The following is a 13,372-nucleotide window of genomic DNA, read 5'->3' on the forward strand; positions in this document are numbered from 1 at the left end:
AGGTGTGTAACTCCCTGATTATTGTTCAGCGCTACTGAGTAAAACAGCGACGCTGCCACGGCTATTGCAAAAGGAAGTGAGAGCGTGCGAGCTCGGCACCGACCAAACGTCACAGTGCCACCGCCTGATTACCACATTGCGGGCCAGGCATGGGGCCAGCACCACAATAAAGAAGACACAGCAGAAAGGCAGAACTACTGCGGCATCGGTACCCCGGTTGCTAAATTTCCCATCCACGACTGGATTGTGGCTTACGTGGTTGAAATCGATACTTCGGCAAAATAAATATGGACAGCGGTGTTATAAATACTCGTCTTTTTAATCAAAAGTATCTCAGTCCAGCAGCCACCATCTACGAGAAGAGGTCCACGTCAGTCTACAAAGTGACGTGGTTCCATAAGAAGCCACCACGAGATTTGAGCTCCACTAGCTGCTGGCCTACAGCTGGCTTAAGTCCAGTGCTGAGCACTTAGTGTACTGAGGACTTAGTGCCTTCCAGCCAATGAGCCATCTGTGGGCTCACTTCAGCCACAATTAGCCTACTGCTCTGGAGGGCAGCAATTTGTGACCAGGGCGGTGCACCTGCTCAACCATGTAAGCTTGGGCAGATCTGTTACATGTGGTTGCAACTGCACAAACTGTTTGATTTGGTTACCTTCCCACCTGTTGCACAAAGTTGCGGTCATTTTCTGCTGTAGCTGACTGTGGTCCACCACCTCCTCTCCTTTGGGCAACAGTTCTTTTGGTTCGTAACGCTCTCCATGCGTATGATACAGTGCTATGAACAATACGAAACTCCTGGGCTACACTTCTCACACTTCGACCTACTTCCAGTTTCACTACGATTCTTCCCCGTGTGAAGTCATTCGAAAGTTGTATGCGGGACATGTAATTAAGCATACAGCCGCTCGCTGCTTGACAGGCACTGTCTTTTCCCTTTTCTTCAACTTCCTCATCTTGTGCAGCCAGCGTAATTTGACGCTATGGTCACGCTGACACGCTGGCCTCACGCCATGTGACCTCCAACTTTCTGTGCACGACTGGGGTACCTCTGGCAACATGTTCCCGCTCTTTTGTTCATTTCCACCGAGTAGTTAATACGATATTTTGCTTCAACTATCTCATCTCTTAAGTTTTGCATAGCTGTGCATTAACTTCAGTATCCTTGTACATGCACCCCGCTATCATTACATGTGATTCAATAGGAATGACCTCTGTTAATAAAAGAGTCACCCACGATACTGATCATATTTTTCTGCTTTTGTAGCATGTCACTCTGTTAAATGAATTACAAATATCCAGAAAGGAAAACTACCTTGCTATAAAGTCTTGTGCTGTCGTCTTAAATTTAAATTGTGTTTCACAGATTTGTACTTTAAATTCGTAACATCAGACTACGTTATTTCGAAGTTTTTAAGCTTCTATCTTGTCCTTTGTGAATGTCGCAGATGATCATGGAAAAATTTGAGAGGAAAAGAAACTGGAATAGTCATTATTTGGTGTATTTTCGCTAGGAATAATATAACTCTGTATTATAAAAATACAACCATATTCTGGGAATCATCACCTAATTTATTACAAGAACAGTTTATGAGCTGTAAGAGCCTAACAAATCAGTCTGTATGCGTGCGAATCCGAAACTCGCCTTAGATAATGTCCAAGTTTCGCCAATCTTGGTGCTCGCAAGCTCTAGTCAACAAGTAATCTGGTTAATATTAAGGTTTGTAGCGTCTTAAATCTGTACATACACACTGAGGTGACAAAAGTCATGGGATACCTTCCAATACCGTGGCGGATCTGCTTTTGCCTGGTGTAGTGCAACAAGTTGACGTGGCATAGCGTCAGCAAGTCATTGGAAGTCCTTAGCAGAAATATTGACCCTTGCTGCCTCTACAGCTGTTCACAATTGCGAAAGGGTTGCCGGTGCAGGGGTTGTGCACGCAAAAACGTCTCGATTATGTCCCATAAATGCTCGATGCGATTCATGTCGGGCTATCTGAGTGGCCTGTTCTTTCGCGTGAATTTTCCAGAATTTTCTTCAAACAAAACGCGAACAGTTATGGCCCTATGACATGTAGCATCGTCATCCATAAAAGTTCCATCGTTCTTTGGAACATGAAGTCCATGAATAGCTGAAAATAACATTTCCAGTCAATATTCGTTTCAGCTGGCCCAGAGGATCCCGCCCACAACATTATAGAGCCACTACGAGCTTGCATAGTGTCTTTTCGACAACTTGGGTCCATGGCTTCGTGGGATCTGCGCCATACTCGAACCTTACCATCAGCTCTTACCAACTGTCGTAGTCTGTTAACACCAAGTTTCGCCGTACTGTCCTAACGGATACGTTCGTCATATGTCTCACATTTATTTCTGCGGTTGCTTCACGCATTATAGCTTGTGTGTTCGTACTGACAACTACACGCAAACGCCAGTGCTCTCCGTCGTTCAGCGAGGTCTGTCGTCCACTGTATTGTCCGTGCTGAGGGCTGTGTTGTCCGAGTTGAGAGGTAACGCATGAAATTTGGCATTCTCGGCACACTGTGGATCTCGAAATATTGAATTCCCTAACGATTTCCGTAATGGAATGTCACAAGCATCTAGCTCCAACTACCATTCCGCGTTCGAAGTCTGTTAATTCGCATCGTGCGGTTATAATTAACGTTGGAAACCTTTTCGCAAGACACACTTGAGTACTTCAGCAATGCAATGCCTTTTTATACCTTGTCGATTGGTTGAATGATTTGGGGCAGAGGACCAAACAGCGAAATCACCGGATTAGGAAGGGCGAGGAAGGAAGTCGGCCGCGCACTTTCAAATGAACTATCCCGGGAAACCTAAAGTAGGATGGCCGGTTGCGGGTTTGAACCGTCGTCCTCCCGAATGCGAGTCCAATGTGCGAACCACTACACCACATCGCTCGGGTTTATACCTTGTGTACGCGATACTACTGCCGTCTGTATAAGCGCATATCGCTGTCCTGTGACTTTTGTCGTCGCAGTGTACGTCGAATAACGGTAGGAGGATACGGTAACAATGAAACTAATTGCGAATGATTCTTATCACTGCTCCAAACATGCAATATCCCACATTTAAAGAGTAGGGTCATATCATAGGCCAAAAAAGCGATGTTGTACATGTCAATAACATCACCAAAAGAGAAATTCAGATACCATAAATTAAAAGTCACTTTTCAGTAGTTCATCTGTTCAACTCCCACTTATTTTTTGTGCGGTTTCACATAGTTATGTTCATACACTTCAAGCAACAATTTATTGCCATCGTCATTATTTTGTTGTGTCTCGTCTTGGCTCTGCTCTCAGCATTTTACCATCGATACACGAGAAAGACATCCGCCAGTATAGCGACAATCTAAATGACACTTGCTGGATTGTTTTTGTGTTTGGACTTCCCTCCACACACGAAGTACCATGACGCCAACAGATGAAGGTTGTCACAGATATGTGACTGGCACGAAGACTTATCTACAGATCGAACCCTGTATGTTACACTGGATAGAGAAGTTTCAAAACAAGGAAAATGAAAACCCGGTGTGCCCCAAGGAAGAATAATATTTATGTTTAACACCTCGAGTGATGGTATAAGTCGTGTGATGTGGAATTCCACATCTTTGTATCCCTATAATTCACCGAAGAGAAACCGCACGCAACTCCGTTATGTAAAAGTATAGTTAGACGAGAATTTTAAAAATACGATCGTCAGCCATATTACACTGTTAGTGGATGACAGCAACTCTACAGATCACAACTGGAACTTATTTTGTGCATGTAAACATAACCTGCAAGAAAATCTCTCAAAAACATTCGAAATTTGACTGAAAAGCTTTTGGTAAGCAAAGGAACGGCAGTGAACATAAATAATCAAGCGGCTTGTTACAGAGTAGGTATCAAGTAGTCCTCAAAGTATATACTGAAGGAATACAGAAATACCCTGCTAGGATCGTAACAGTTCGATACAGCCCATTCCAGAGTGTAACAGAAATGCTCATGGAACCTTAATAGGAGATTCCTAAAGAAAGCCGACGTTGTTCTTGTAATATAACTTTGGGGAACCACTACTCCAAGAATACAGTGCAATAGTACTGTGGCTTCGATAGTGTGTCTGACGCAAGGACCGTGACAATAAAATGATGGAGATTAGCGCTCGCGCCGAGACAATTTTTTTTCCTCTCTGTCAAAGGTGATTGGAATAGTATAAAAGATGGTTATTATTTGTAGTAAGTATTCGAGAACAGGTTAAGGAATAGAGAAAAGAATTCATTAACGAGACACCTCTTGCTTTTATAGATTCTGAAATGATATATGATAATCTGACCATAGAAATAACGTGTAATATAATGATTGAACAAGATTATCCATTTCATCTCGTAAATGCTATTAAAAACTTATACTCAGACATCGAAATTTTTATAGATATGGGAAACATAATCACGAAGCCAGTTAACACAAGCAAACTAGTAGGACAGGGGTACTGTATTTCCCAGACACTCTTCAATATACAGGGTGAGTCAGGAGGAAAGGTACATGCTTTGAGACGCGATAGTATTAATGACTCAGAACAAAAAATTTCCTGTGGACATATGCCCTATTGCGAATGATTTCCAAGATAGAACATGTTTAATATCACTTTTGTACGTTTTTCTTTAAAAACTCGAAAACTGCTCACTCCAACGAAAACGTGTCTCAGTGCAAAATTAAAATAAATTCAATTTGCAACAAAAAAGGTCTGATTTTTTTGTCTATGGCTAACAGTTTGGACAAAGAGATCTCGAGAATATTGGACACGTCGTGCGACGTGCGTGCGCTGTAGCTTAAGTACTTTTTGTAGGCCAGTTTGATGAAGAAATTGATGAAATGTATGATGAGATAAAAGAAATTATTCAGGTAGTGAAGGGAGACGAAAATTTAATAGTCATGGGTGACTGGAATTCGTCAGTAGGACAAGGGAGAGAAGGAAACATAGTAGGTGATTATGGATTGGGGCTAAGAAATGAAAGAGGAAGCCGTCTGGTAGAATTTTGCACAGAGCATAACTTAATCATAGCTAACACTTGGTTCAAGAATCATAAAAGAAGGTTGTATACATGGAAGAATCCTGGAGATACTAAAAGGTATCAGATAGATTATATAATGGTAAGACAGAGATTTAGGAATCAGGTTTTAAATTGTAGGACATTTCCAGGGGCAGATGTGGACTCTGACCACAATCTATTGGTTATGACCTGTAGGTTAAAACTGAAGAAACTGCAAAAAGGTGGGAATTTAAGGACATGGGATCTGGATAAGCTGAAAGAACCAGAGGTTGTACAGAGTTTCAAGGAGAGCATAAGGGAACAATTGGCAGCAATGGGGGAAAGAAACACAGTTGAAGAAGAATGGGTAGCTCTGAGGGATGAAGTAGTGAAGGCAGCAGAGGATAAAGTAGGTAAAAAGACGAGGGTTGCTAGAAATCCTTGGGTAACAGAAGAAATATTGAATTTAATTGATGAAAGGAGAAAATATAAAAATGCAGTAAATGAAGCAGGCAAAAACGAATACAAAAGTCTCAAAAATGAGATCGACAGGAAGTGCAAAATGGCTAAGCAGGGATGGCTAGAGGACAAATGTAAGGATGTAGAAGCTTATCTCACTAGGGGTAAGATAGATACTGCCTACAGGAAAATTAAAGAGACCTTTGGAGAGAAGAGAACCACGTGTATGAATATCAAGAGCTCAGATGGCAATCCAGTTCTAAGCAAAGAAGGGAAGGCAGAAAGGTGGAAGGAGTATATAGAAGGTTTATACAAGGGCGATGTACTTGAGGACAATATTATGGAAATGGAAGAGGATGTAGCTGAAGACGAAATGGGAGGTAAGATACTGTGTGAAGAGTTTGACAGAGCACTGAAAGACCTGAGTCGAAACAAGGCCCCCGGAGTAGACAACATTCCATTAGAACTACTGACGGCCTTGGGAGAGCCAGTCCTGACAAAACTCTACCATCTGGTGAGCAAGATGTATGAGACAGGCGAAATACCCTCAGACTTCAAGAAGAATATAATAATTCCAATCCCAAAGAAAGCAGGTGCTGACAGATGTGAAAATTACCGAACTATCAGTTTAATAAGTCACAGCTGCAAAATACTAACGCGAATTCTTTACAGACGAATGGATAAACTGGTAGATGCGGACCTCGGGGAGGATCAGTTTGGATTCCGTCGAAATGTTGGAACACGTGAGGCAATACTGACCTTACGACTTATCTTAGAAGAAAGATTAAGAAAAGGCAAACCTACGTTTCTTGCATTTGTAGACTTAGAGAAAGCTTTTGACAATGTTGACTGGAATACTCTCTTTCAAATTCTGAAGGTGGCAGGGGTAAAATACAGGGAGCGAAAGGCTATTTACAATTTGTACAGAAACCAGGTGGCAGTCATAAGAGTCGAGGGGCATGAAAGGGAAGCAGTGGTTGGGAAAGGAGTGAGACAGGGTTGTAGCCTCTCCCCGATGTTATTCAATCTGTATATTGAGCAAGCAGTAAAGGAAACAAAAGAAAAATTTCGAGTAGGAATTAAAATTCATGGAGAAGAAATAAAAACTTTGAGGTTCGCCGATGACATTGTAATTCTGTCAGAGACGGCAAAGGACTTGGAAGAGCAGTTGAACGGAATGGACAGGGTCTTGAAAGGAGGATATAAGATGAACATCAACAAAAGCAAAACGAGGATAATAGAATGTAGTCAAATTAAATCGGATGATGCTGAGCGAATTAGATTAGGAAATGAGACACTTAAAGTAGTAAAGGAGTTTTGCTATTTAGGAAGTAAAATAACTGATGATGGTCGAAGTAGAGAGGATATAAAATGTAGACTGGCAATGGCAAGGAAAGCGTTTCTCAAGAAAAGAAATTTGTTAACATCGAATATAGATTTATGTATCAGGAAGTCGTTTATGAAAGTATTTGTTTGGAGTGTAGCCATGTATGGAAGTGAAACATGGACGATAACTAGTTTGGACAAGAAGAGAATAGAAGCTTTCGAAATGTGGTGCTACAGACGAATGCTGAAGATTAGATGGGTAGATCACGTAACTAATGAGGAGGTATTGAATAGGATTGGGGAGAAGAGAAGTTTGTGGCACAACTTGACTAGAAGAAGGGATCGGTTGGTAGGACATGTTTTGAGTCATCAAGGGATCATAAATTTAGCATTGGAGGGCAGCGTGGAGGGTAAAAATCGTAGAGGGAGACCAAGAGGTGAATACACTAAGCAGATTCAGAAGGATGTAGGTTGCAGTAGGTACTGGGAGATGAAGCAGCTTGCACAGGATAGAGTAGCATGGAGAGCTGCTTCAAACCAGTCTCAGGACTGAAGACAACAACAACAACAGTTTGAGGTAGTTTTCCGACTTGATAGACCACAAGCGCCCTGTATCAAAATGTTCGTCTCAACTTCCTCTATACTACTGTGGTACGTTGTAAACAATGACAATGATTAATACAGAAAACAAATAGAAATGTATATTGGAAGTGTTCTATCCCGGAAACCATTCGGAATAGGGCATATGTCTACATCAAGTTTTTTGTTCAGAATCATTAATGCTATCACGTGTCAAAACACGTACCTTTCCTCCTGACTCACCCTGTATACACAGAAGAAGTGGACAGTAAGAGGAAAATGCTGAATGAGAAAGTAATAGTTTTAGATCGTGGCGCTAGAATAAATGCAATCCTTTTTGTAGGTGACCTAACACTGACTGCAAAAACTGAAGATTATCTTCGGATGGGAATCTACAGTTGCAGCAGATATCCTCAAAATACAATTTAAAAGTGTCTTTAGATAAAAAGAACCGAAATGGCATTTCAAAGAATACAATCACTAAGATCAAAGCTAGTCTTGGACTTGGGCCACACATTTTAAATACCTAGCACTGCGTTATCAGATATAAATACAACTATCACGTGAAAGAAAAATTAAATAAATTTATTTCCGTAAAAATTTTTAAGAACATAACCGAAACAAACTCAGCTGAAATATTACAAAACAATCGTAGTATCAATCCTTACTTATGGAAGTGAAATGTGGGTGACAACAAGACACCAAGGAAGTAGAATACAAGCTCAAGAAATGTGATTTCTAAGAAGAGTGGAAAGACGTACACCTAAAAGAAATGAGATATAAATATTTATACGACCATAACGAAAAACAAAAGAAGACGGGAGGAAACGGAGAGAACATTTGGACCATATGGATGGAGAAAGGCTCCAAGTAAATGATCTCACTTATAAGCACACTAGAAGAAGAAAAGTAGTAAGGTGATAGAAGAGATGAAGTACCGTAACTAGCATTTTGCCTTATATGTGATGTGAAGAAGAAGACTAAGCACCTCTGTCGTATAACGTACAGTGTTTTCACTACATATATGTATGTGTAGAAGAGGATGAATAAGTCAATAAACACTAACACGTGATTTGTTACAATAGTTCCTGAGAACAGTAATATTTTTCCGTGAAAGTGAGAACTGGGATGGTATAAACCAAATGTCGCAGCACAATATTCAGCAATTCCTAACGAATTTTTACACATAGTTCAGAAAGGTAAATCCGACGTTAGGCTGGAGGTCGAGCGCTTTTCTGACTCCATATTATCTTCATATTTATTTAGAAATAATCAATGAACTAAAGTGAGGCAATGAAAATTCTGCTGGCCCTGGCCATTAATTCTGTAACTTTTAATCGTAGTGTTTCTACGATTAAAAGTTCCAGAATTAATGGCCAGGGCCAGCAGAATTTTCATTGCCTCACTTTAGTTCATTGATTATTTCAAGAAAATTTTGCTATCTAATCTCAAAGGAATATTATTTTTCTCCATCGCCCTCATATAACTGATAACTACTCTCTTACGCAGTGACATTCCAACACTGCTTGTTAACATTACAAATTTCTGAACGTCTATACGTTTGCTACATTGTTTTCTCGACCGTAGACCTAAGCGTCTTAAGTGTTGTTACGATATGTGTCTAAATATTGTGTACCCTTATTGTATTACATATCAGTTGCTGGAAGGCTGCTCGTTTTCCCTCTCAGAGCATTCATTATTATGATTATTACGAATTTTTTCTTCGTATCTCCTTCATATTCAATAAAATACTAAATTTTAGCGCTTCGTCTCCTGTAAAATGGAGAGAATTGCAACATTCTTTATACAGACGGAATATTTTGGAATGATTTGTGTAACAGGATAGGCGCAACCTTTCTTCGAATAAAAAAATATTGATATCGATTTTGTGGTGAGGCGAGTTTGTTTTAGAGTATCGCTATGCTAAGAAAATCTCAACAACAACTACTGGCCACTTATTCATGACATATTTTTAAAAGATTGAATTGTTAAAAAACATATGAACTGGTAGCTGGTCAGGCGGCGAACCAAGGGGGCAAGATGGTAGGGTCCACAACCCTGCGCTCACTCTTAGTCCATTTTATTGTAAAATGGTTCAAATGGCTCTGATCACTATGGGACTTGACATCTGAGGTCATCAGTCCCCTAGAACTTAGAACTACTTAAACCTAACTAACCTAAGGACATCACACACATCCATGCCCGAGGCAGGATCAAACCTGCGACCGTAGCGGTCACGCGGTTCCAAACTGAAGCACCTATAACCGCACTGCCACTCCGGCCGGCTACTGTAAAAGTGTTGATATTTGTACACATATTGATTTACAGATTTCGCAGCTAACTTCCAGAGAACAAATTAGCATGAAAATGAAGTCTCGAAAATGACCAAGAGGCGCACACACATACATTGACAATACCTGCAGCTGATGACAAATATGACCCGATTCAAGTATTCACAAGTTAAGCCAACAATAAAATCGCAGGAGATTGAGTAAAGAAGGCAGAAAGAGAAAGTACCTACACCAAGAAAATAATAACAGAAAGGCCGGCTTTCCCAAACAGTAACGGAAACGTGAAAAAAACAACATGTACCCAGAAACTTCCTGGCAGATTAAAACTGTGTGCAGGACCGAGACTCGAACTCGGACCTTTGCCTTTCGCGGGCAAGTGCTCTACCATCTGAGCTACCCAAGCACAACTCACGCTCCGTCCTCATAGCTTTACTTCCGCCATTACCTCGTCTCCTACTTTCCAAACTTCACAGAAGCTCTCCTACGAACGTTGCAGAACCAGCACGGATATTGCGGAGACATAGCTTAGCCACAGACCAGGCTGTGGCTAAGCCATGTCTCCGCAATATCCTTTCTTCCAGGAGTGCTAGTTCTGCAAGGTTCGCAGGAGAGCTTCTGTGAAGTTTGGAAAGTAGGAGACGAGGTACTGGCGGAAGTAAAGCTGTGAGGAGGGGTCGTGAGTCGTGCTTGGGTAGCCCAGTTGGTAGAGCAGTTGCCCGCGAAACGCAAAGGTCCCGAGTTCGAGTCTCGATACGGTACACAGTTTTAATCTGCCAGGACGTTTCATATCAGCGCACACTCCGGTGCAGAGTGAAAATCTCATTCTAGGAACATGTACCCCATTTACATTCTCGCGTAGCCACAGTCTCCAGACCTAGGCTCACTACTGCACAATTGTTGTATTAATTGAAATATTAGTAACACTGAGTGCACATTTGGAACTTACGACGAAGAAATTTGGACATTGTCGAAGGTGTGAGCGTTTGTCGCTTTTAGTGTTCTGAAATGAAACCTATCAAAAGTTTTAAATTTCTTTTTCTAAAGTATAATTTGTTGCAAGTTATGCAAAAACGATGTCTTAAGCACTAATGTAAACAACTTATTATTATTATTTAAAACATTTTATATGTTTTATTGTTTTTTAGAGGGGCTGTTGAGTAAGTCGTGCAACACATTTCTTTTTTCAGGAAATCGGTTTTATTCAATATTCCAGTACACCATATTCCTCACTCTTCTGGCTAAAAACTGTATTTTTCACCGTAATCTCCATTTAATGCGACAGATTTACGCCACCTTACTGGGAGGGCCAGTATGCTTGCATCGCACCACCCTACTTGTCGACGTCGGAGCCAACATCTTGCTGCGTCAGTAACCTCCCCATCATCCACATACTGCTTCCCGCGGAGTGCATCCTTCATTGGGCCAAACAGGTGGAAGTCGAGATCCGAGCTGTTGGGTGGATGAGGAAGAACCGCCAAAGAAGTTTTGTGAGCTCATTTCGGGTGCGCAGACTTGTGTGAGGCCCTGCGTTGGCATAGAGAAGGAGAATTTCGTTTCCGTTTTTGTGGCTACGAAACACGCTTAAGTCTAAGGTTAACACAATAAACTTTAGAGTTGATCGATGTACCATGAGGGAGGACATCAAACACAATAACACCTTCAGAGTCCCACAAGACCGTCGCTGTAACTTCACTGGCGAAGCTTGCGGCTTTGAACTTTCTCTTTGGAGGAGAGGCGTTTTGGCGCCGCTCCATGGACTTCCGGTTTGTTTCCGTTTCGAAATGATGAAACCATGTGTCATTGCCTGCGACGATGTACGACAAAAAAAAAGTCACTATCAGACTCGCAACACACAAGCAGTTCTGCACAGATGGCCCTTAGTTTTTCAGCGGGCAAACACCTTCGAGTACCCCAACTGGTGGACGAGTTTGTGAACGCTACCAACAGAGACGTCCAGTTGTTCAGTGAGGTGTTTGATGGTAATCCGTCGGTCAGCTCGAATGAGAGTATCTGCACGTTCCAACACTGCAGAAGTCACAGGTGTTTTCGACCGGCCGACACGCGGAAGGTCGGACAGGCCTGCGCGACTTTATTGCGATGATGACAGTCGCCTCGCCCAACGACACACCATGGTTTGTTTCACTGTCAGGTCTCCGTAGACATTCTGCAAACGCCTGTGAATGTCTGAGATGCTCTGGTTTGCTGCGAAAAGAATCTCAATGACAGCTTTCTACTTGGAACGCACCCCCGTTACAGACGGTATTTTAGACGTTAGATGTAGCATCATCTATCGGGACTTCATGAAACAATAGACGCCGAAACGGGAATGTTCCTAGATGTCCTACAACAAATTCGGAATTTTTTTGAACGGAAATTGGTCGAGAAAAAATGCGTTGAGTTACTTATTGAACGCCTCCCGTGTATCCGCGGCGCGATAAAAGGTAGTGAAACGGCAAATTATATTGGGGAAGGGGAAGAAAGTAAAAAACTATGACACTCCAGAGCGTCCTGCGGGAACGGACCTTTGATTCCCGACTGAGCTGATATCCACGGTAATCTCAGTGTGTTACCTGTTCACGAGATAGCTTGAACGCCATGGTATGCCACCGTTCCAGATTCTATTTCATATTAATGACCTCGTTGACGTTACCGCGCACATTGGGTTTGGGGAAATTTGTTTGAGAATGCAGGGCACAGGTCGTGAAAGTAATTAGTTTAGTGACTACATCAGCAGGAACAGCACTCTTTCCTCTAGTGAAAAAGTAGAGCTGTTCATGAAATTAAATCGCGGCACGAATTAAACAGCAACATTGTTTCGTTATCTGCCTGGGAACAGAGGAGACGTCCACGCCTGTTAGGCGAGCGCGCGTCACTTGTTATGTACGGTGGCGCATGGCGAGACCGGTAGATCCACACATGCGGCCGAGCCCGTTGCCATTACAGTAGCTTAAGGCCGTGAGTCGGTGCGCGCCGTGTTCATGGATTGCCTTTTAATTAGACTCATAACAGGAGCGGCCGTCTGGCAAGCACATCTGCACGCTGCCAATTCCTGAAAGTGGCCGCTCAGAAGAAGCCCTGCGCTAGCCAACAAGATGAAGGATCTACTTGCTAGACTTGTCGCTCCACTCGGCAAACACACAATTAAACTTGTAAAACACGTAAATTGTAATCACTCTTCTTATTTCGTCGCTTCCACTTCTCTCCTCTTCGCACTCCTCAGATCCGCGGAGGAGAGCGACAGAGCCAGGGAGGAATGGACGGCGGCGGCGACGTCGGCGTTGGCCGGAGCCGAGGGGGAGCGGCGGGTGGCGGCTGCTCGCCTCCGCCTTCGCCTCCGCCTTCAACTCTCAGGTAAGCCGGCGGCGGTGCGCCTTTTCCCTGAGAGCTCTGCTACAGGCCGTCTTTTTGCCCCGCCCGTCCCGGAGTGCGTGCGCCTATGTACGTGTCGCGCCTTTTCCCACGAAATGAGCCGGCTGTCACGGGTATCTACCGGAGCCACGTCTATCTTCGCTTCTTTATTCTTTCCTTTTTCTTTTTAGACCGTTTTTCGGTAACCAAAAAAAGATGCCTCCCACTTTAGGGCGCTCCAGAGGTGGGCAGGAGCACGAGCAGATATGGAGTGTCTCTTAGAGAAGAGCGCCTGTGTGCATTAGGCAGTGTTTGCCCGGCGCTCAGGTTTTGTCGT

At 42.7% G+C, this 13,372-nt stretch overlaps 1 long non-coding RNA gene across 1 annotated transcript in view; it reads left to right on the forward strand.

Annotated features, from left to right (window-relative positions):
• The window catches only part of LOC126349342 (uncharacterized), a 421,894-nt gene extending 408,959 nt beyond the window's left edge, over positions 1-12,935 (forward strand). Inside the window, exon 4 of the long non-coding RNA XR_007565183.1 lies at positions 12,908-12,935. This is a non-coding gene — a long non-coding RNA (uncharacterized LOC126349342). The remainder of the gene's footprint in view (positions 1-12,907) is intronic.
• Positions 12,936-13,372: the final 437 nt, after the last annotated feature.

Source organism: Schistocerca gregaria, chromosome 1 (assembly GCF_023897955.1).
Source record: "Schistocerca gregaria isolate iqSchGreg1 chromosome 1, iqSchGreg1.2, whole genome shotgun sequence".
Lineage (NCBI taxonomy): Eukaryota > Metazoa > Arthropoda > Insecta > Orthoptera > Acrididae > Schistocerca > Schistocerca gregaria.